This window comes from Ranitomeya variabilis, chromosome 2 (genome assembly GCF_051348905.1).
Source record: "Ranitomeya variabilis isolate aRanVar5 chromosome 2, aRanVar5.hap1, whole genome shotgun sequence".
In the NCBI taxonomy this organism is placed as follows: Eukaryota; Metazoa; Chordata; class Amphibia; order Anura; family Dendrobatidae; genus Ranitomeya; species Ranitomeya variabilis.
In genome coordinates, this window is record NC_135233.1 from 264,489,288 (window position 1) to 264,512,199 (window position 22,912).

At 46.2% G+C, this 22,912-nt stretch overlaps 1 protein-coding gene across 15 annotated transcripts in view; it reads left to right on the forward strand.

The window, feature by feature from the left end:
- Positions 1-22,912, forward strand: part of DAB2IP (DAB2 interacting protein) — a 273,236-nt gene that overhangs the window by 179,209 nt on the left and 71,115 nt on the right. For 3 of the 15 annotated variants that reach the window (XM_077284861.1, XM_077284865.1, XM_077284860.1), the window contains exons 1-2: positions 141-414; positions 9,044-9,144. The exons of 3 other annotated variants lie outside the window; for them this stretch is intronic. The gene's annotated coding sequence lies outside the window, so the exon portion shown is untranslated. Of the gene's footprint in view, positions 1-138; positions 415-9,043; positions 9,145-9,184; positions 9,225-22,912 lie in introns of those variants that run through there. 9 more of the 15 variants (XM_077284853.1, XM_077284863.1, XM_077284866.1 and 6 more) reach the window with 7 other exon arrangements.

Consider the following 22,912-nt stretch of genomic DNA (forward strand, 5'->3'; position numbering starts at 1 on the left):
CCGGCTCTGGTATCTGTTGTTTCTCAGTGCCTCGCGCTCTGCACTTTCTTCTCCTCACAGAGGAGGCGGGATGATTCGGATTCTGTACAAACAGCGTCGCGGGCGGGACAAAGAGAGACTCCGCCCCCTCCAGTCACTGTGGACACGGCCGTGATGTGCGGACACCGGGGAGCCGTGACCGGAGCCGGTACCGTGTACATACCGGGAGACACCGAGGAGCGCTGACCGGGAACGGTACCGTGGACATGCCGAACGATACCCTGGAGCCGTAACCGGGTCCTGTACCGCGTACATACCGGAGGATACCAAGGAGTGCTGATTGAGGCCGGTATCGTGTACTTATCGGGGCCGATACTGTGTACATATCTGGGATCCGGGCCGGTACCGTGTACCTACCGGGAAAGCCGGGTCCAGGTAAGTGATGATTGTGGCTCTCCCCCCCAATATACCAACCTCCTGTCAAATCTCCCTTCCATATACCTCATTCACCCCCAAATACCGATCTACTGTCAACATCTCCCATATATACCGACCTCCTGTCAATATCTCTCATATATACTGACCTGTCAACATCTCCCATGTATACCGCCCTCACCCCAATATAACAACCTCCTGTCAACATCTCCCATGTATATTGACCTCCTGTCAGCATCTCCCAAATATACCGTCCTCACCCCAATATACCCGACCTCCTGTCAAAATCTGCCATATATATCGCCCTCACCCCAATATACCGACTTCATGTAAACATCTCCCATATATACCGACCTCCTGTCACCATCTCACCTACATACCTCCCTCACCCCAAAATACCGACCTCCTGTCACCATCTCACCTATATACCGCCCTCACCCCAAAATACCGACCTCCTGTCACCATCTCACCTATATACCGCCCTCACCCCAAAATACCGACCTCCTGTCACCATCTCACCTATATACCGCCCTCACCCCAAAATACCGACCTCCTGTCACCATCTCACCTATATACCTCCCTCACCCCAAAATACCGGCCTCCTGTCAGCATCTCCTCTGAATACCATCCTCACCCCAATATAACAACCTCCTGTCACCATCTCACCAATATACCGACCTCCTGTCACCATCTCACCTATATACCGCCCTCACCCCAAAATACCGACCTCCTGTCACCATCTCACCTATATACCGCCCTCACCCCAAAATACCGACCTCCTGTCACCATCTCGCCTATATACCACCCTCACCCCAAAATACCGACCTCCTGTCACCATCTCACCTATACACCTCCCTCACCCCAAAATACCGGCCTCCTGTCAGCATCTCCTCTAAATACCATCCTCACCCCAATATAACAACCTCCTGTCACCATCTCACCTATATACTGCCCTCACCCCAATATACCGACCTCCTGTCAACATCTCCCATATATATCGTCCTCACCCCAATATACCGACCTCCTGTCACCATCTCACCTATATACCGCCCTCACCCCAAAATACCGACCTCCTGTCAGCATCTCCTCTAAATACCATCCTCACCCCAATATAACAACCTCCTGTCACCATCTCACCTATATACTGCCCTCACCCCAATATACCGACCTCCTGTCACCATCTCACCTATATACCGCCCTCACCCCAAAATACCGACCTCCTGTCAGCATCTCCTCTAAATACCATCCTCACCCCAATATAACAACCTCCTGTCACTATCTCACCTATATACTGCCCTCACCCCAATATACCGACCTCCTGTCAACATCTCCCATATATATCGTCCTCACCCCAATATACCGACCTCCTGTCACCATCTCACCTATATACCGCCCTCACCCCAAAATACCGACCTCCTGTCAGCATCTCCTCTAAATACCATCCTCACCCCAATATAACAACCTCCTGTCACCATCTCACCTATATACTGCCCTCACCCCAATATACCGACCTCCTGTCACCATCTCACCTATATACCGCCCTCACCCCAAAATACCGACCTCCTGTCAGCATCTCCTCTAAATACCATCCTCACCCCAATATAACAACCTCCTGTCACTATCTCACCTATATACTGCCCTCACCCCAATATACCGACCTCCTGTCAACATCTCCCATATATATCGTCCTCACCCCAATATACCGACCTCCTGTCAACATCTACCATATATACCGTCCTAACCCCAATATACCGACCTCCTGTCCCCATCTCACCTATATACCACTATATACGTGGGCAGCACGGTGGCGCAGTGGATAGCACAGCAGCCTTGCAGCGCTGGAGACCTGGGTTCAAGCCCCACTAAGGACAAAGAGTTTGTATGTTCTCTCCGTGTTTGCGTGGGTTTCCTCCGGGTACTCCGGGTACAATATACCGACATGTCACTATATCCCCTCTATACCATCGTCACCCCAATATACCTCCCTGCTGTATATACTACAGTCACCCAAAATACCAACCTCCTGTCACCATCTCCCCTATATACCACCATCTTCTCCATATACTGACCTCCTATTACCATTTCCTCTAAATATTGTCCTCACCCCAATATACCATCTCCCCTATATACCACCATCACCCCAATATACCTCCCTCCTGTCAACATTTCCCCTATATACTGCTCTCACCCCAATTTACCAACCTTGTCTCACCATCGTCCCTATATGCCGCCCTCACCCCAATTTAATGACTTCCTGTCTCCATTTCTTCTATATACTGCCCTCACACCAATATACCGACGTGCCACCATCTCCCCTATATGCCACCCTCACTCCAATATACTGCCCTCCTGTCATCATTTCCCTATGTCATATAGTCATAGAATGTTAGAGTAAGGGCTCATTTCCACATGCGAGGCACACGTCCGTATCTCGCATGTGGAAACCAAGCTGTGGAGCCGGCACTCCAGAGCGGAGCGTGCGGCCGCATAGGAACACATGGAGCTGCACAGCTCCGCTCCAAAGTGCCGGCGCCAGAGCTTGGTTTCCACATGCGAGATACGGACGTGTGCCTCGCATGTGGAAATGAGCCCTTAGATGGGTCCTCCAGGGTCATCGTGTCCAACCCCCTGCTCAATGCAAGATTCACTAAACCATCTCGTACTGTCTTCACCCCAATATGCTTACCTCCTGTCACCACCTTCTCTATATACTGCCCTCACCCCAATATAACAACCTCCTGTCATCATTTCCTCTATATACTACCATCTCCTCTATATACCTACCTCCTGTCACCATCTCCCCTATATACCACCATCTCCTCAATATATCGACCTCCTGTCACCATGTCTATATACTACCCTCACCCAAATAAACAACCTTTTTTCACGACCTCCCCTATACACCACCATCTATATATCACCATCTCCTCAATATGCCGACCCCATGTCACCACCTCTACCATATATTGCCATCACCCCAGTATTCCTCCCTCCTGTCACCAACTTCCCTATATACCACCATCTCAATATACCGACCTCCTCTCATCTCTTTATACTGCCCGCTCCCCAATATACTGACCTGCTGTCACCATCTCTTCTATATACCATCATCTTCTCAATATATCGTCCTCTTGTCATCATCTTCTCTACTGCCCTCACCCAAATATACCGCTACCTTGTCACCATCACCCCAATATACCAACCCCCTGTCACCATATCCTCTACATACTACCCTACTGAAGCCCCCATTACCCCTCTCATTCTGGTCACCTGCTCTTCGACATATTGTCTTAGTATTTTTGTGTTTTAGTTTCAGCCAGTTGGGTCCCAATTTGTGATCTCTTGGACCTGGGGTGTTTGATGGATGTAGTGCCACCCTTCATCTGTTCTGCACAGTTTCATTGGATCTTCTGGCTCCTATTGATCTTCTGTTATGTGTGGGCCGTGGTTGTAGAATTTGATATTGGTCAGGCTGTTCGGAGACTCCATATGTAACGTTCACTTTGAACACCAGTATGAGTGCGGAGCATTATGGGAGGAGGTGACCTGTGCTTTTCGGGCTCCCTGAATCCATTCATCTATATCCACATGCATATGACCACTTGGGTCCAATTCTAACTATCCAGCTGATTCCATCAATAATTACCGTATCTAGCTGTATCCAAGTGTTCCACCCATGGCAATCTGTATCCAAATGTACCAAGTTATACCAACGGAACTGTAAAAGAAAAGCTATCTCTTTTATTTACCTGGAACCTCTGAGGTGTGAGGCACAGCCTTTTTCAGTAGATGGTGCTTCTCCCTGTATATAGAGGTATGGTACCTTTGGTGGGGTATGCTATGAGGTGTGAGGCACACAGAGCTGCTGTTGTCACGATCCTCTTGTCTGGCTTTCGGTGAGGATGTGCTGACGGCGGCTGACTCACCCTCTTGCCTCTTTGTCATGGCATTGTTTGCATAGCTGTGCACATTGGTTTGAACATGCCTCTTCCTTCCAGCTGCCTCATTCCACGTTCTGGCCCTGCTGAGTCCAGAGCAGCAATCATCGCCCCGGGACACAAATTTCACATAAAGAAAGCATTGCTGCTCGCCAGAAAAAGGTTAAAGACACAACTCAACCCTTCATCTGCCAGCCTCGTTCTGCCCCTCTTCTATAGTCACCAGTCGTCATTTTTTTAGTGGGTGAGTTTCCCACATAGTTCACAGGTGCGGCTGATATCAGTCACATATGATGTAATGTCTGAGGTTATATCAGTGCTGGAGAGTTATACGAGGGGCTGCTGATATAATGTAAATAAAGCTACTAGTGGACATCAGTGCTATGGTTGACAGTATGCTGGAGTCTGATTATTGATCACTCAGACTAAAGATCTTTTACCCAGGATGCTGATCGGCTGGTAGGAATGTTCGCACCCGATCATGGCCCAGTGTTTAGCTTCCGGGTATGGAAAGATAAAAGGCTTATAACAGTAATTGCATTGCTTATGACAACTAAACTCCTGTGTGGTGGTAGTACATCAACCTGTTGTGAGCCTCGAGATATTCATCCTCCAGGTATGTGATGCTGGTTGCCCGCTCCCTAGTTCTTGTCTGTGTGCTTCATACAGTAAGGCTGTGTGCACACGATGCAGAAGTGGTGCAGAATTTTCTGCACAAAATCTGCATCTCCTGGCAGAATCCGCAGCTGCGGTTTTGATGCGTTAACCCCCAGAGGTATTTTCGTTTTTGAGTTTTCGTTTTTCACTCCCCTTCTTCCCAGAGCTATAACTTTTTTTATTTTTTTGTCAGTATGGCCATGTGAGAGCTTGCTTTTTGCAGGACGAGTTGTACTTTTGAAGGACACCATTGGTTTTATCATGCCTTGTACTAGAAAATAGGAAAAAAAATTCCAAGTGCCGTGAAATTGCAAAAAAAAGTGCAATCCCACACTTGTTTTTTGTTTTGGCTTTTTTACTAGGTTCACTAAATGCTAAAACTGACCTGCCATTATGATTCTCCAAGTCATTACGAGTTCATTGACACCAAACATGTCTAGGTTCTTTTTTATCTAAGTGGTGAATAAAAATTTTCATACATTGTTTAAGAAAAAAAAAAAAATTCCGCCATTTTCCGATACCCGTAGCTTCTCCATTTTTCGTGATCTCGGGTTGGGTGAGGGCTTATTTTTTTTCGTGTCGAGCTGTCGTTTTTAATAATATCATTTCGGTGCAGATACGTTCTTTTGATTGCTTGTTATTGCACTTTTAATGCAATGTCACGGCGACCAAAAAAACGTAATTCTGGCGTTTTGACTTTTTTTTTCTTGCTACACCATTTAGCGATCAGGTTATACCCTTTTTTTTATTGATAGATTTGGCGATTCTGAACGTGGCGATACCAAATAAGTGATTTGATTTTTTTTTCTTGTATTTTATCTTGAATGGGGCGAAAGGGGGGTAATTTGAACTTTTAAAAAAATATATTTTTAAACTTTTTTTTTCTTACTTTTGGCACGCTTCAATAGTTTCTATGGGAGACTGGAAGCTGCCATAACCCGATCAGCTCAGCTACATACAGGCGATGATCAGTTCGCCTATATGTTTCTGAATTACTCACTTGCTATGAGTGCCGACCACTGGGCGGCGCTCACAGCAAGCCGGCAGTGACAACCATATAGGTCTCCAGGAGACTTCTGATTGTCATGCCAACCCACCGGTGACCCGCGATCACATGACGGGGGGGGGTCACCGGTGGGAGGATTTCCGGCGCGATTGCAGGAAGCGCTCGTTAAATGCCGCTGTCAACATTTAACAGCGGAATTTAATGGATTAATAGCCGTGGGTGGATCGCGATTCCACCTGCCACTGTTTCGGGCACATGTCAGCTGTTCAATTCTTCCTTGGAAAATTCTTCCAATTCTGTGAGATTCTTGGGTCGTCTTGCATGCACTGCTATTTTGAGGTTTTCAATGATGTTTAGATCAGGGGACTGTGAGGGCCATTGTAAAACCTTAAGCACTGATTTTTTTCAGGTAGTCTCTTGTGGATTTTGACATGTGTTTAGGATCAATTATCCATTTGTAGAAGCCATCCTCTTTTTAACTTCAGCTTTTCATTTTTACAGATGGTATTATGTCTGCATCAAGAATTTATTGAAATTTCATTGAATCCATTCTTCCGTCTACCTGGAAATTGTTGCCACTGGCTGCAACATAACCCCAAAGCATGATTGATACATCCCCATGCTTAATGGTTGGCGAGATGTTCTCTTTCTGAAATTTTGGCCCCTTTTTATCCACACATACCTTTTGAACATTTGTGGCCAAAGAGTTGTATTTTAACCTCATTGGTCCACAGGATTTATTTCCAAAAAGCATCAGGCTTGTATAGATGTTAATTTGCATACTTTCGACACTGAATTTTATGGTGAGGAGGACGCAGAAAAGGTTTTCTTTTGATGACTCTTCCATGAAGGCTATATTTGTGCAGGGGTTTCTGAACAGTAGAACAATGTACCACAACTCCAGAGTCTGCTAAATCTTTCTGAAGGTCTTTTTCAGTCAAGTGGGGTTCTGGGGGTTTTGATTTGCCTCTGTAGCAATCATGCAAACAGCTCTCACTGAAATTTTGCTTGGTCTTCCAGACCTTATCTTGACCCACACTGTTCCTGTTATCTGCCATTTCTTACTTACATTTTGAACTGAGCGGGATCCAAGAAGTATCGTTTCTCCTTGCGGAGAGTGACATATTAAGCATGTCAAGGAGGAGACTTAAAGCTGCAATGCTCCTCTGGGAAATATGCAAATTGTCTCTTCAAAGAGGAAGAGGACTAGTACTCTAGTGCCACCTATTGGAAGTACAGTAGCAATCTTAACAGTCAATGTTGACCCTTTAACGAGCCTTGTCACATGACTTAGGATAAACGCCGAAACACAGTGTCTGCAAATTGAGATTCTGGTTTGGCTTTTATCCTATGTCATGTGACAAGGCTCATGAATTTCAGTCTCTCGATGTACAAAACTGATAGAGACATACCCCAAGCGACTTGCAGCTGTAATCGCAGCAAAAGGTGGCGCAACAAAGTATTAAGTTAAAGGGGCCGAATAATATTGCACGCCCCACTTTTCAGTTTTTGAATTTCCACAAAAATTTAAAATAAACAATAAATTTTGTTCAACTTCACAATTGTGTTCAACTTGTTGTTGATTCTTCACCAAAAATTTACATTTGGTATCTTTGTTTGAAGCATGATATGTGGGAAAAGGTTGAAGAGTTCCAGCGGGTCGAATACTTTCGCAAGGCACTGTATATACTGGAATGTTCTATCCAGGGTGTACAGGCTGTAGGTACTGGGGCTGTGGGTTCGAGAGGTCTTCCTGTTTGCGTTGAGTACAGGATTGTGGGATTAGTTTTACGTGGAGGGTGGAAGCAATTGATCTGTGATCTACTTAGACAATAGTCAAGTGTTCTCCTCGCTGATCCTTTGGGGTTTAAGTCATAGAATACGAAACCCACCAGTGATTGGTAAAGTGATTCCACATGTGTTTTTTATGATGGTCATGGTGACAATGGGACAGGGACACCTGGGAAACACGATGTACGTAGTAAATAACCTTTTATATGAGTTCATCATTGTTATATAGTAACCTGTGTATCTTCCAATATATCGGCTGTATACTTGACCAGTCCCACCAGTATAAACATCCTGTATATAATATAGAATCATAGAATGTTAAGAGTTGGAAGGGACGTCAAGGGTCATGTCCAACCCCCTGCTCAATGCAGGATTCACTAAACCATCTCAGACAGATGTCTGTCCAGCCTCTGTTTCAAGACTCCCATTGAAGAAGAACTAGCCACCTCTCATGGCAGCCTGTTCCACTCATTGATCACCCCCACTGTCAAAGTTTTTTTTTCCAGCAGGACAATGCGCCATGCCACACAGCTAGCTCAATCAAGGTGTGGATGAAGGACCACCACATCAAATCCCTGTCATGGCCAGGCCAATCTCCAGACCTGAACCCCATTGAAAACTTCTGAAATGTAGTGAGGAAGATGGATAGTCACAAGTCATCAAACAAAGAACTGCTTACATTTTTATACCAGGAGTGGCATAAGGTCACCCAAAAGCAGTGTGAAAGACTGGTGGAAAGCTTGCCAAGACGCAAGAAAGCTGTGATTAAAAATCATGGTTATTCCACAAAATATTGATTTCTGAACCCTCCCTGAGTTAAAACATTAGTATTGTTGTTTCTAAATGATTATGAGCTTGTTTTTTTTTTTTTTTTTGCATTATTTGAGGTCTGCAAGCAATGCATTTTTTTGTTATTTTGACCATTTCTCATTTTCAGAAAATAAATAAAAAATGCATTGCTTGGAACTTCAGAGACATGTTGTCAGGAGTTTATAGAATAAAAGAACAATTTAAATTTTACTCAAAAATATACCTATAAAGAGAAAAATCAGACAGACTGAAATTTTGCAGTGGTCTCTTCATTTTTGCCAGAGCTGTATATATATATCTGCCGATCTGGCCATTTTAATCTTTTTTTTTTTCCTGTTAGTCTATATTGAGGCAATTATATCATTAAGGTTCTTCGGTGTTTTGCAGCAGTTCTGATCCTCGCTTTACACCTTTCATTCTCTTTCAGAAATCACTATTGAGAGTCATTGTGGAGCTGATGGTTCGTTTTACATTTTCACGCAGCATCACATGGATGAATTTCCTCTCGGGATGGTTCAGTTGATTTAGGTGATTTCTTTTTTTTTTTTTTTTTTTTTTTCTTCCATAGTTGCAGCTCTGTGAACAGGAGGATATGAAGATGGGGAATGGTGAGCAGGACAGACAAAGAGCAGATACAGTGGGGGAAATAAGTATTTGATCCCCTACCAACCATTAAGAGTTCTGACTCCTACAGACCAGTTAGACGCTCCTACTCAACTTGTTATCTGCATTAAAGACAGCGGTCTTACATAGTCTCCTTTTTATAAAAGACTCCTGTCCACAGACTCAATTGATCAGTCAGACTCTAACCTCTACAACAGTACAAATAACAGAATGGCGGCTGACAGCACTGCTGTAGAAAGTGGTTGCCCGTCCTAACTCCACAGGATCCAAATGGAGGAGTACATACCAAAAGTTCAAAGTGAAGGACAGCATCCAATCCAGGTGAAGATCATAAACGCTTTATTGTGCCATAAGTGCAACGTTTCAACCTCAGAGGGTCTTTGTCAAGCATACATAACAGTCAAAGTGACAGCCTTAAATAGGAAGTGGATAACCACCGCCTAATAGGTCCGCCCAAAAAATTTACATACAAATCATCAGGTGATCATAATTAAAGAAAAAAATATATAAACAGTGAAACATATACAATTAAAAACACATCATAATGTCAGTAGAAAACGTGTGTGCTGATAGGTTTAGATCTGACAGCCAGCTTTGTTTATTTATGTTTGAACTTGATACATGTGTCCATTACTATGATCTTGAATAGAATTATCAACAAATGGGTTTTCTACTGACATTATGATGCTCCGAGTTGCCAAGCAACAGCCTCAAAATCTTAATGATTTAGAGATGATCTGCAAAAGAGAAGTGGACCAAAATTCCTCCTGACATGTGCGCAAACCTCATAATTAACTGCAAAAAAGACTCACTACTGTGCTTGCCAACAAGGGTTTTTCCACCAAGTATTAAGTCTTGTTTGCCAGAGGGATCAAATACTTATTTCTCACTGCATAATGCAAATAAATGTGTATAATTTATACAATGTTATTTTATGGACTTTATTTTTGATATTCTATATCTGAATGTTAAAATTAACCTACCCTTAAAATTATAGACTGTTCATATCTTTGTCAGTGGGCAAACTTAAAGTCGGCAAAGGATCAAATACTTATTTCCCCCACTGTACATGGTAACACTGGCAGATTAGTCACTGCTTCACCCAGAGTTCTTGCTATATTTCACATCTGGACCCTGAATTTGCTCTCAGCAGTGTGAAGCAAATGGAAATAATAATGTACTGTCCTGCCCCCTTTACTGGGAGGATAGGGAGTTCAGTCACTGGGATCATATGCAAGAAAGAGCAGCAGCTTGTTATATGCAGGAGGGGGAGAAGCTTGTAGTGTGCGGGAGGTGGACAGTGCCTAGCCTTGATGAGCAGGAGGGGGACAGTGCCTAGCCTTGATGAGCTGGAGGGGGACAGCGTCGGGCTGTGACATGTAGCAGTAGCAACCATTACAGACTCGTCTTCACGTTCACAGGGTTGTTCTATGCCACTGCATTTTTGCAGCATTGAATTCAGTGTTGCTAGCACCACGTCCTCTGTCCAGCTGAATTCACAAGTCAGTCTGGGTTTATGGTGATGTGTTTCTGGCTCCTGTGTGACAGCATTATTTGGCAGATTTACTACATGTATGATAGCCAGGGAAATGGTGATTGTTATCACGCATGTTAACCAGATCCAAGTATAACCATGAGACAGGAGCAGAGGAGTCCAGTTGCACTGTACTTGTTCATTGCTGTGATTTAATATTTAATCATTGCTGATTACAGCGTTCTGACAATGGGTGCAGATTCGGGCTGCACGGTATCCTCTGTCCTGGCAGTAATAATGATGGATCTCACATCCTGATATATTGCAGCAGCAGCAGCACTTCTCACTGATCTCAGGGTTGGGAAGGTGAGGAGAGCAAGAACTTTCTAATATATTCACTCTGTAATATAGAATTATTCTCCTCTTTCAGGTGTAAAATTCTCTACAACTGGACCCAATTGTTGAAAGGCTGGGTATTGACTGTATGAATGCCTTATGGTGTTGGCTGGAAGGGGCAGTTTGGGGGCAGAAGACTGGTTCATAGAGGAAGAAATAAGATTTTAGTAGTGTTTTATTCTCCTTTTTAAAACACATGCAAGTTTTGGATCGGGCTTCCACCAATCTAATACTGATGACCTGTCCTAAGAATAGGTCATCACTATCTGATGCGGAGACAGCCACCTCCTTCATCTGGCTGCTTGTAAGGGAACCTGTCCATGTTTGAGTGAGGTGCTCTTTCCATTCAGCACACTCTGCTGGTGTTCAATGCCGGGGCAGATTTTATGCTCCTCCATCACTCCTAGTTTATTATAGTGTGACACAAAATTCTGCTGCCCCTGATGTATTTGTGCTTTTTGGCCTTTCTCTGGTGTAGCTCTCTCAGGCAGGGTGTCTGCTTCTGATTTCACACCGTATCGCTGTTGTTTGTGCCGTTGTGAATAATTGAAAGCCTTTTACACAAGGGAGACATATTCAAAGGTTTCTGTATTGTTCATGATATTGTTCTCACAGACAAAGTACACGGAAATCATGTCCTATTCATTGTCCGGAGACACAATCCAGCCGCGGTTAAAATATCTTTAGTGTGAAAAAATCAAGGCCTGAGGTTGGAGATGTCTGTGCACTACAAGAATATCCCCCCCCCCCCATATTCACTGTACAAGTAGAACAGCTCTCTACTACAGTCTTGCAATCCTAGTATTATTTTATTTGTTGTGTCTAGATCGACAAACCTATGCTGTGAGGTCATTTGGTCTCCTCATGGCCCAATGCATTGAGGTTGTTTGCCCCCTCCCTTGTCTTCTGATGCTGCAACACCCCCCCCATCTCTCAACGTCCCGACTCTGCAAGGTCATTAGGCCCCCTGTCTCCCAACACTCGTCCAGGATACTGAATTCTGCATCCCTGCGAGTGCCGGCTCTATGCCAGCCGCAATATTAATGCCCCCCATCTGTCTGTGACCGCAGGCTGAGCATTAATGCAATATTCAGAGATGTGCTGAAGACGGCCGGCCTGTGTGACAGTCATAAGGGTCAAACATGAGGTGGCCCTTCACAGATGGAGCTCACCAGCTTGGGACCACGTATGACCTCAAGTGCAATACAATGGTGGCCAAGTCGCCTACAGGATTGTACTTAAACCTTTTGTGCCTATCATCCAATCACATGAAAACTGATGGGTTTGGAGAGTCGGTTTGGCCTGGATGGCGGTCATCTGTATGTGTCACTGACTGTATGATGAGTGGAGGAGGATGCTGGTGTCACAGGTGCAGATGTGTTATCCGCGTCCTCCATATAACCATGTAACCACGTAAAGTGCCAGGTCTCCTCTGTGGCCCACGCTATGTGATCTGATGGCTCAGACCTGACTCCCTCTTCTTGGTTCGCTCTCTATACACAAATGTTTTAATATCTACATAATACCTCACGCCATTAATAGTTATGCCTCAATTTTACATTTTTTTATTAGCCGCTGTCCAGTGTTTAGATCAAATAAGTCCAGTGCTGGAGTTTCCAGGAGCTGCAATGCTCCTGGCTCTGCCAGTGGCCAGGATAAGACGCACATGTAGCCTTTCAAGGAGGAGCAGAGCCTCTGTTTACAGGAAATCCTCCCCTGCACTCTGCAGCTATTACCACATCCATCATCCACACCTGAGGGGAGTTGTGGTTCTCTGTGTCCACCTGACTTCAGATCACAAGCTCCTCACATGAGCCAACTAGATGGCAGTATTCCACAAGAACTGTCGTAGGTGTTGGAGACAGAAGCGGTACAGTCAAATTGTAACAGGATCTGCCTGATCCTCACTCCTCTTACTGGAGGAGCCTTATATGTTTGCTGTGGGTAGATTGGAGTGTAAGCTCTTCTCGGACAGGATGTGGTTCACATAGCGGTGATGACTGATATATCACAAAGACACCATATGTAATGATTGCTTGGCCTTGGTAGTTCCATGGACATGTGTTTCTCATCCCAGCCTGGTCTATCCTGTTGATGCCTTCCTAGGTCACTTTATCTTCCTTCTGCCTTATTGCTGTGACTGTCGATTGGTGTTCTGTGCAGAGGAGTTTGCAGTCTTTTTTTCATGATACTGTATACTGGGGGTCAGTTTCTAGATGTGGCCCCTGAGTGCGCTTGTCCACCTTGTTTGCAGTAATTATTTCCGTTCGTTCTTTTTCGGGAGCTGAAAGGAAGTGATGCGGACAGATGCCGGCAGCAGTCACTCTATGCTGAGCTCCATTCCTGCTACTGGGAATGTAGGTCACCCTCATACAGAGCCCAACACTGCAAACAGTTAACCCATCGATTGTCCAAAACGTATCTCACACAACCAGCTACTGGGTGTACATGAGGGGCGGCATGACTTTACCCCCTGTAATCCCCTCAGCCTCATGACATCGCTCTGGTTTCCAGGAAAAATTGCCTCTGACAGATGTTTAGTCAGTGGACCCGTGTCACTTCCTGCGCCGTGAAAATAATCCTGGAAATATTTAATGTGGAGAAAGGGAAAGAGTTTTAGCTTCTTGGGTGATCTTGAGTTGCGGTCAGCCTGCAACATGAAGGAGCTCCATTTCCCGGGCCTGGGTCTCCTGCTCTGCACCATATAAACCTGAGGAGCCTTAGGCTATGTGCACACGTTGCGGATTTTTCTGCGGATCCGCAGCTGCGGGTCCGCAGCAGCTTTCCATGCGTTTACAGTACAATGTAAACCTATGGAAAACGCAATCCGAAGTGCCCATGCTGCGGGAATAAAGTGTGGAAACGCTGCAGGTTACATTCCGCAGCATGTCAATTCTTTGTGCGGATTCCACAGCGGTTTACATCTGCTCCATAATAGGAATCCGCAGGTGTAAAACCGCAGGTGGAATCTGCACAAAATCCGCGGTAAATCCGCAGGTAAAACTCTGTGCCTTTTACCTGCGGATTTCTCAAATCCGCTGCGGAAAAATCCGCAGAGTTCAAAAATACATGTGCACATACCCTTAGGGTAAGTTCACACTGGGCATTTTTGCTGCTTTTTTTCTGCAGCAAAACCTGATTTCTTGGCAGGAAAGCAGCTGCTGCAAAAACTCAGGTTTAGGTGCGTTTTTTGGTCCGTTTTTGTGTCTTTTTCCATGCTAATGTCCATTGACTTTTCTGCGGAAAAAACAAAAACAGTGCAAACAATGATACCTGCATTTTTGCAGCGTTTTTTCAACACTCATTCAAGCCAATGGGTGAAAAATGCTGCAAAAACGCTGAAAGAAGTGACATGCTCTATGTCCAAAAAACGCAGCAAAGCACAAAATCCTGATGACACAAAAAACCAATGTGTGTGCATGAGATTTCTGAAATCTCATAGGCTTTGCTGTTACTGTAAAAAGCAGCTGAAAATTAGCATAAAAAACACAACAAAAATAAGCCCAGTGTGAACTTACCCTTATAAGGAGGTGCTTCTCGTGTCTGTACCAGAAATATAATCATGGGGTAGTCAAGCTTTATTTTAAGATGCCCACTTGGCCTGCCTCTCCCCTCTGTGCCCGTTCTATAATCCAGGGGGGTAACATCTGTGTCTTGGAAGTCCTGGAAGTCCTTCTTCCGTTGTTTTAATAAATCTACAGATTTCGGTATTTGTCTTTGCCCTCCCAACAATGGGGTTTATGTATGTTGGAGGAGAGCCGCAAGGCCATACCCCTGGTCCCGGCTTTAGTTATCTCGTACCCTCCGCCCACTGACTGCTGCTTTGCTTCCCTTTATGCAGTAGCCCATATTCATCTAATTTTCCTGGCGGTTGCAGACTGCGGCACATAAACCGTCCTCCTGAATACTCAGTCTTTCTTGCAGTCTGTTTCTCCAGTGCGGCCCCCGGAGGCAGCGGACCTGTAATCACACTCCTGCCGTCTGAAATATGCTGGCTCCTCTCCTGAATGAACACAATTTATGAGATATTTAATGTATGGACATGTGGCTGCATCTGTTCCTTTGAAGGTTATGGAGCTGGCCTCTGCTGAGTGACAATTTCTCTGCCCAGGCATTATCCAGCAGTCACATATTAGTGGGGTATTTCGGATGATGTATGGTATTCCAAGACTTTACACGCGCTGCGCCGATTCTTTGGAATGCACTACCTAGGTTAATACGATTAATCCCCAATCCCCACAGTTTTAAGCGTGCCCTAAAAACGCATTTGTTCAGACTGGCCTACCGCCTCAACGCATTAACCTAACTATCCCTGTGTGGCCTATTAAAAATAGAAAAAAAACAAAACACATAATCAGGTTCCTTGCATCGTGTTCTCATACACTTTATGCAGTAAATAGCACTCTGTGTCTGTACTGCTACATACTTAGGCAGTTAACTGGTTCATGCAGCTTTACATGAACACCCGAGCCTTACACTATGGCTGGTCCAAATAACTAAAGCAATTGTTAGCATCCACCTCTCATGTCTTCCCTTTTCCTCATAGTTTGTAAGCTTGCGAGCAGGGCCCTCATTCCTCCTGGTATCTATTTTGAACTGTGATTTCTGTTATGCTGTAATGTCTATTGTCTGTACAAGTCCCCTCTATAAGTTGTAAAGCGCTGCGGAATATGTTGGCGCTATATAAATAAAAATTATTATTATTATTATATTTGCGTTGCCTTGGCAGTGGCGGCCCCCACTGGAGTGCACTGCCTGCCACCTTTTCTCCACAGCCCTGGTGCTCTGGACCCAGAGGGCAGGGGCAGTTGCATTTGCTCTCTGACTGATGGGAGTCTATGGACGGAGGAATATTTTGTACATGTGACAGGCTGCCGGTTGATGTCTCCTCAGATGTGAGAATTTGGGATTTATTTTTGTTTCTGTAAATTTATAAATCCAGAGACCGAACTCCTGAATATCTGAAGGTTTTGTGAAGTGTCAGATAAAGTATTAAAGCCCGGTGCTGTGAAGTCCTGCGGAGACCTCCGTTTACTGTGAGCCCCGAGCTGCCACCCCTTGCTGTCACTGGAATGATGAGAAAAGTGACAGTGTAGCTGCGCATATTAGACTGTCAGCTTCTCTCAGTAACTCCCATCATAGTGTGAGAGCTCGTTATTTAGTGGACGATGGCAGTGCGGGGTGTGCAGCCCTTCCTCAAGTTGATGTTGCCCTGTAATGGCGCTAGTCTTCTACAATACACATGTCCACTAGGGGCGCCCTACCTGTATAATGTAGTGGAGGTGTCCTGTGAGGTACGAGGTGCATTCTACCTCCAGTCCCGTCCTCCTGTGTCTCTGGGAGTGCTTGTATATAATCTGTCAGCGTATAATCCTGTGCGAGCGTCGCCTTTACCTTAGTTTATTAATCTTTAAATATGGATGTGCACTCCCAGAGGTGACGGGTCTGACAGCAAATGATTACAAGCTGGAATTATTCAGAGCTGATGACTGGGGATTAGGAGAGAAATTTACATTCTCTGCACCCCCTGGGAACAGTGTCTGGAGGTGACTGTCGCCCTGATTTGCAGTCACAGAAAAAGATGAAATATTCTGCAGTGTTGAAAACTAAATTGTGGCTGTGTGCAATATTCTGTGTTCTGGCATCACTCCTGGTGTGTGGACCCCCAAGGTCATCTAACTTTCTCTTCAGGTCCCAGGCTGGGATGTGTGTATGGACCCCAGGGTTATCTGTACCCTCTGTCTCTCTAGGTGTCCGGCTAAGTGTGTGGACCCCCAGGGTTATCTGTACCTGTATTTCTCCTGGTCCCCAACCTGGTGTATGGACCCCCGGGGTTATCTGTACTCTCTCTGGTCCACGGCTGGGCATTTGGACCCCCACGGTTATCTGTACTCTCTCTGGTCCACGGCTGGGTATTTGGACCCCCGGGGTTAACTGTACTCTCTCCAGTCACCCAGGTTTATTTGTTTCCTGTGTCTCTTCAGGCCCCTGGACGGCTGTGTACGCCCCTGGATGATTTCATCCCGTATGTCCTGGTCCCGCCTGGTGTGTGGAGCCCTGGGGGAGGGAGATAAGGGGTCTTTCTTTCTATGGTGAACTTTTTGAATTTGTACTGTACAATAGTGTGAGCTGTAGTAATAATAATCATCTTTATTTATATAGCGCCAGCATATTCTGCAGCGCCAACAGTTTGACAGTTTCAAGCACAACAGTCATAAGTAACAACGTTAACAATAATACAATAATTAAAGCAAAAATAGAACAACCCTGCTCGTGAGAGCTTGCAATCTACAATATACTTCTGTACACAGAAGTTTGTACCCCCCCCCCCAGTGTTTTATATTGATAGTGATGATGTTTTTGTTTTTTTTTTTGTTTGTTTGTTTTGGCGGTCCAGGATGCCACATGTCAGTATTTCTATTACAGGGTGGGATTGATGATTAAAGGATCAGTTCTAGATCTGGGCTCTTAAGGCCCCGTCTCACTTAAGGTACCGTCACACTAAGCGACGCTGCAGCGATACAGACAACGATGCTGATCGCTGCAGCGTCGCTGTTTGATCGCTGGAGAGCTGTCACACAGACAGCTCTCCAGCGACCAACGATGCTGAGGTCCCTGGGTAACCAGGGTAAACATCGGGTTGCTAAGCGCAGGGCCGCGCTTAGTAACCCGATGTTTACCCTGGTTACCAGTGTAAAATGTAAAAAAACAAACACTACAAACTTACATTCGCGTCCCCCGGCGTCCGCTTCCTGCACTGACTGAGCGCCGGCCCTAACAGCAGAGCGGTGACGTCACCGCTGTGCTGTGCTTTCACTTACGGCCAGCGCTCAGTCAGTGCAGGAAGCGGACAGCGAGGGACGTGTGACAGACATCAGAAGGTGAGTATGTACTGTTTGTTTTTTTACATTTTACACTGGTAACCATGGTAAACATCGGGTTACTAAGCGCGGCCCTGCGCTTAGTAACCCGATATTTACCCTGATTACCATTGTAAAACATCGCTGGTATCGTTGCTTTTGCTGTCAAACACAACGATACACGGCGATCTGACGACCAAATAAAGTTCTGAACTTTAATCAACGACCAGCGATATCACAGCAGGATCCTGATCGCTGCTGCGTGTCAAACACAACGATATCGCTAGCCAGGACGCTGCAACGTCACGGATCGCTAGCGATATCGTTTAGTGTGACGGTACCTATAGCGAGATCGCTAGCGAGATCGCTGCTAAGTCACAAGTTTTGTGACGCAACAGCGACCTCAGTAGCAATCTCGCTATGTTTGACACGTACCAGCGACCCGGCCCCTGCTGTGAGATCGCTGGTCGTGTCGGAATGGCCTGGACCTTTTTTTGGTCGTTGAGGTCCCGCTGACATCGCTGAATCGGTGTGTGTGACACGGATTCAGCGATGTCTTCACTGGTAACCAGGGTAAACATCGGGTTACTAAGCGCAGGGCCGCGCTTAGTAACCCGATGTTTACCCTGGTTACCATCGTAAATGTAAAAAAAAACAAACAGTACATACTCACATTCCGGTGTCCGTCAGGTCCCTTGCCGTCCGCTTCCCGCACTGACTGACTGCCGGCCGTAAAGTAAAAGCAGATCACAGCGGTGACGTCACCGCTCTGCTGTTAGGGCCGGCGCTCAGTCAGTGCAGGAAGCGCACGCCGGGGGACGTGAAGGTGAGTATGTACTGTTTGTTATTTTACATTTTACACTGGTAACCAGGGTAAACATCGGGTTACTAAGCACGGCCCTGCGCTTAGTAACCCGATGGTTACCCGGGGACCTCGGCATCGTTGGTCGCTGGAGAGCGGTCTGTGTGACAGCTCTCCAGCGACCACACAGCGACTAAACAGCAACGCTGCAGCGATCGGCATCGTTGTCTGTATCGCTGCAGCGTCGCTATGTGTGACGGGGCCTTTACACTACAGGCAGGGATCTGGATCTAAGTCTATATGATTTGTGCAGTGAGGATTGGGGTGATGTGCCATGTTATATCAGCGCCCTGGTCCACTGACCTGCATGTGTGAGTCTGTTATCTCTCTGCGTCCCCGCCATCGCTGGCTCCACACAATATTGTGATATCATCTTGGTAAACAGTCAGAGTCCCTGAGCTCCAAACCTGCCTCACCATGTCCTCTGGGACCATCTATCACCAAGCAACACCGAGCCAGGGTCCGTAAACACACCTGTCTAGTGGGGGAGACGTCATCCAACATTGGTGCCGCAGAATAGTCGTTCAGAGAGCGCTGCTCTGAGGGTGAGTGCTAATGTATCATCATTAGAGGGCCCTCTGTCCATCTGCTCTACTTGTGCAGCACTCTATTGTTTTCTGTCAGTCTGCTCTACTTGTGCAGCACTCTATTGTTTTCTGTCAGTCTGCTCTACTTGTGCAGCACTCTATTGTTTTCTGCCGTCTGCTCTACCTGTGCAGCACTCTATTGTTTTCTGGTATCACCTGTTAAAGGCCGGGGAGAGGCTGACTGTAGCACAGGGGACTAGTATTTTGCTCCCACTTTTAGGCCCCTTTCACCCTTCCGTCTTTCTCCACACCTCGAAATACGTCGGTTTGTGAAAAAACAGGATCCTGCAAATTTGTGTGCAGGATCCTGTTTTTTCCCATTGACTTGTATTAGCGACGTATGGGCACATGTTATGTCCGTCGTGCACTGGATCCTGTGAATTTTGGCGGACCGTCGTCTGCACCCCAGCGTATCTAATTGGCAGCCAGTATAATATTTCCCGCACACTAAAAAGGCGACTTTCACACTAGCGTCGTGCACTGCACGTTGCTATGCGACGTTGCAGCGCACTGACACATAGTGTGGAAGCGCCGCACAACGGGGGCAGCGGATGCTGTTTTACATCACATCTGCTGCCCCATTGTGATGTGCGGGGAGGCGGGGGCGGAGTTCCGGCCGCACATGCGCGGTCGGAAAAGACGCTATCGACGCACAAAAAAACGTTACATGCAACGTTTTTTTGTGCCGACGGTCTGACGCAACCGTCGCAAGACGGTTGCGACGTGTGGCACTGCGTCGCTAATTCAAGTCTATGGAGAAAAAACAAGCAATTTTGCAGGATGCGTTTTTTCTACAGAACGACGCATAGCGACGTGCAGTACACGACGCTAATGTGAAAGTAGCCTAAGAAGTAAGTGTCTCTGGATACCTCTACCTATAAGCACCTTAAAAAGTTGCACTTTTTTTTACACTGAATGCACTTGCATTGTTTTGCACTTCATGCACTTTTTTAGCCTTTCTTTACTTGAATGCACATTGTATGCACTTTTTTATAAAGCATTTTTTTGTTTTGCCCTTAAGCACTATTTTGCTGATAAGCAACAATGGGTGTCTCTTTATATATGGAGTCCTTACGGGTATAATACACATGATGCCTGCCATTTGATTGAATTTGATACGCGCACAAAATACTAAATACATAAATTAAATTATTTGGTTTTATTAATTCTGTATTTTTTATCGCCACTCAATAAATAAATATCTATATATTCATATTCTCTGTTGTGTTTGTCTTTGGCCTTACCATGTTTTGAGCACGATCTGTTTACATCTGTGTTAGCAATTGCGCTATATGGACATGCGGCATATATGAGGAAAGGGTTAGCTTGAGACGATGACTCTCCGGTCACCTTTGCTGTGATTTCCGTATAGCGTGTTGGAGCCGCAGAGTAATTTGTGTTTTGCACGGTGTCATCTCTGCTCCGTCTCCGGCCTCATAAACCCCTCAGGTAAATGGTCCTTGTGGCCTTGTGAAGAGTCTCTGCACCGAGCCGTTGGCCACTCATGCGGCTCCTTCCTGATTTGCTACGCAATGTTTCAGGATGAGCTACAAGCTCCTCATTACACGGTAACCTCGCAGAGCTGACAGCCGTGACTATATCATCAGCACAGCTCCAGAGTCATGGGCCGCGCAAATGCTGAGTGGTGGGGATAAACACGTGTGTGTGTGTCTAGTTCATAGCTCGAACCCCACACTATGGCACAGAGGAGGCCGGGTGGGCACTGAGCTGTGTGTGTGCCCAAGTCAAAGCTCCCAGCCCACAATGTAAAGAGAGGAGGCTGCTTGGGCACTGAGCAGTGGTGATTATGCGTCTGTTACTGGGTCATAGCTCGTAGCCTATCACTGTGGCATAGAAGAGGCCGGGTGGGCACTGAGCAGTGGTGATTTCACATCTGTTCCCGTGTCATAGCTCCATTTCCACACTGGGCAGAGTGGAAGCTGGACAGACACTACTGCGGTGATGACATGTATCTGCCCAGGTTATAGCGCCTTCCCCACACTGAAGTATAGAAAAGGCCAGATGAATGCTGAGCAGTGTGGATTACACTTGTCTGTCAAGGTCATTTAACTTACCCTATAAAAGAGGCCTGGACACTGGCAGGATGCTGGGCGCTGACTACACACTACATGTCTGACTCTTGAGCCTCCATGACAGTTCAGGCAGGGGTGGAAGCCATCCTGTCTAATCACAGATCACGGTGAGTGTTTTACATAATGAAATCTGGTTAACACAAATTCCACTCTATTGGTTTGTGGAATCCTAGTTTCCTTGCTCTCATTCTTACACACTGCTCCATTATCATTATGACCGCTGCCATATTCTCCCCACATTAGAGACTTGGCGAAGATCTGCAGCAATATCTACAACCTGTGTATGTGGACACTGATATGGACGGTGGTAATTGTTAAAGTACAGCCAGACAGCATGAACTATCCCTGGCCATGTCCCTGCCACCGTGGGGACTGTACGTTCCTCTCCATGTGTAGTAATCTGCCATGTCCTGGGTCATTCTGCATCTACTTCAGCTTTTATGCCAGGACCCTATTGACCGTTACTGAAAAGCATTGCAATTGCGCAATATTCCCTGCCTACAGATTGTTGCTGTATGTCACACGCCATTTCCTGCTGTTGGGGTTTTGTGTTGTTGGACAAAGTTTCGGCCCATTCCTTTTTTGGGGACTTTTTTCTTAGGCTACTTTCACACTAGCGTCGTGCACTGCACGTCGCTATGCGACGTTGCGGCGCACCGACGCTAGCTGTGAAAGCGCCGCACAAGAGGCCTTAGGCCTCTTTCACACTAGCGTCGTGCACTGCACGACGCTATGCGTCGTTTTGCAGAAAAAACGCATCCTGCAAAAGTGCTTGCAGGATGCGTTTTTTCTCCATAGACTTTTATTAGCGACGCAGTGCGACGCATTGCCACACGTCTCAACCGTCGTGCGACGGTTGCGTCGTGTTGCTTCGGACCGTCGTCACCAAAAAACGTTGCTTGTAACGTTTTTTGGTGCGTCGTCTGCAGCATTTCCGACCGCGCATGCACGGCCGGAACTCCGCCCCCGCCTCCCCGCACCTCACAATGGGGCAGCGGATGCTTTGGAAAACTGCATCCGATGCCCCCGTTGTGCGGCGCTTTCACAGCTAGCGTCGGTGCGCCGCAACGTCACATAGCGACGTGCAGTGCACGACGCTAGTGTGAAAGTAGCCTTAGTCGTTTCCATGCTTTCTGCTCTAAGCAGAATGTGCGGCGTCAGCAGATTTTAATGCCGCAGCCTCTTGTTGCTGTAGACACTGTGCCTTCCTTAGCCTGATATAGTAGGGTAAATTGTGTGGCGATGGCCTCGCTGCTGTCAGTCAGCTTTACATTTAATTCCTCCCTCCGCTTACTGCGAATATACCAGATTATAGATGAGATTGTATACAGCAGCAGACCCTCCATCCAGGTGCGCTGTGGTCACTGCAGGCCTTGTGAGGCAGTCTCCGTGTATTCATA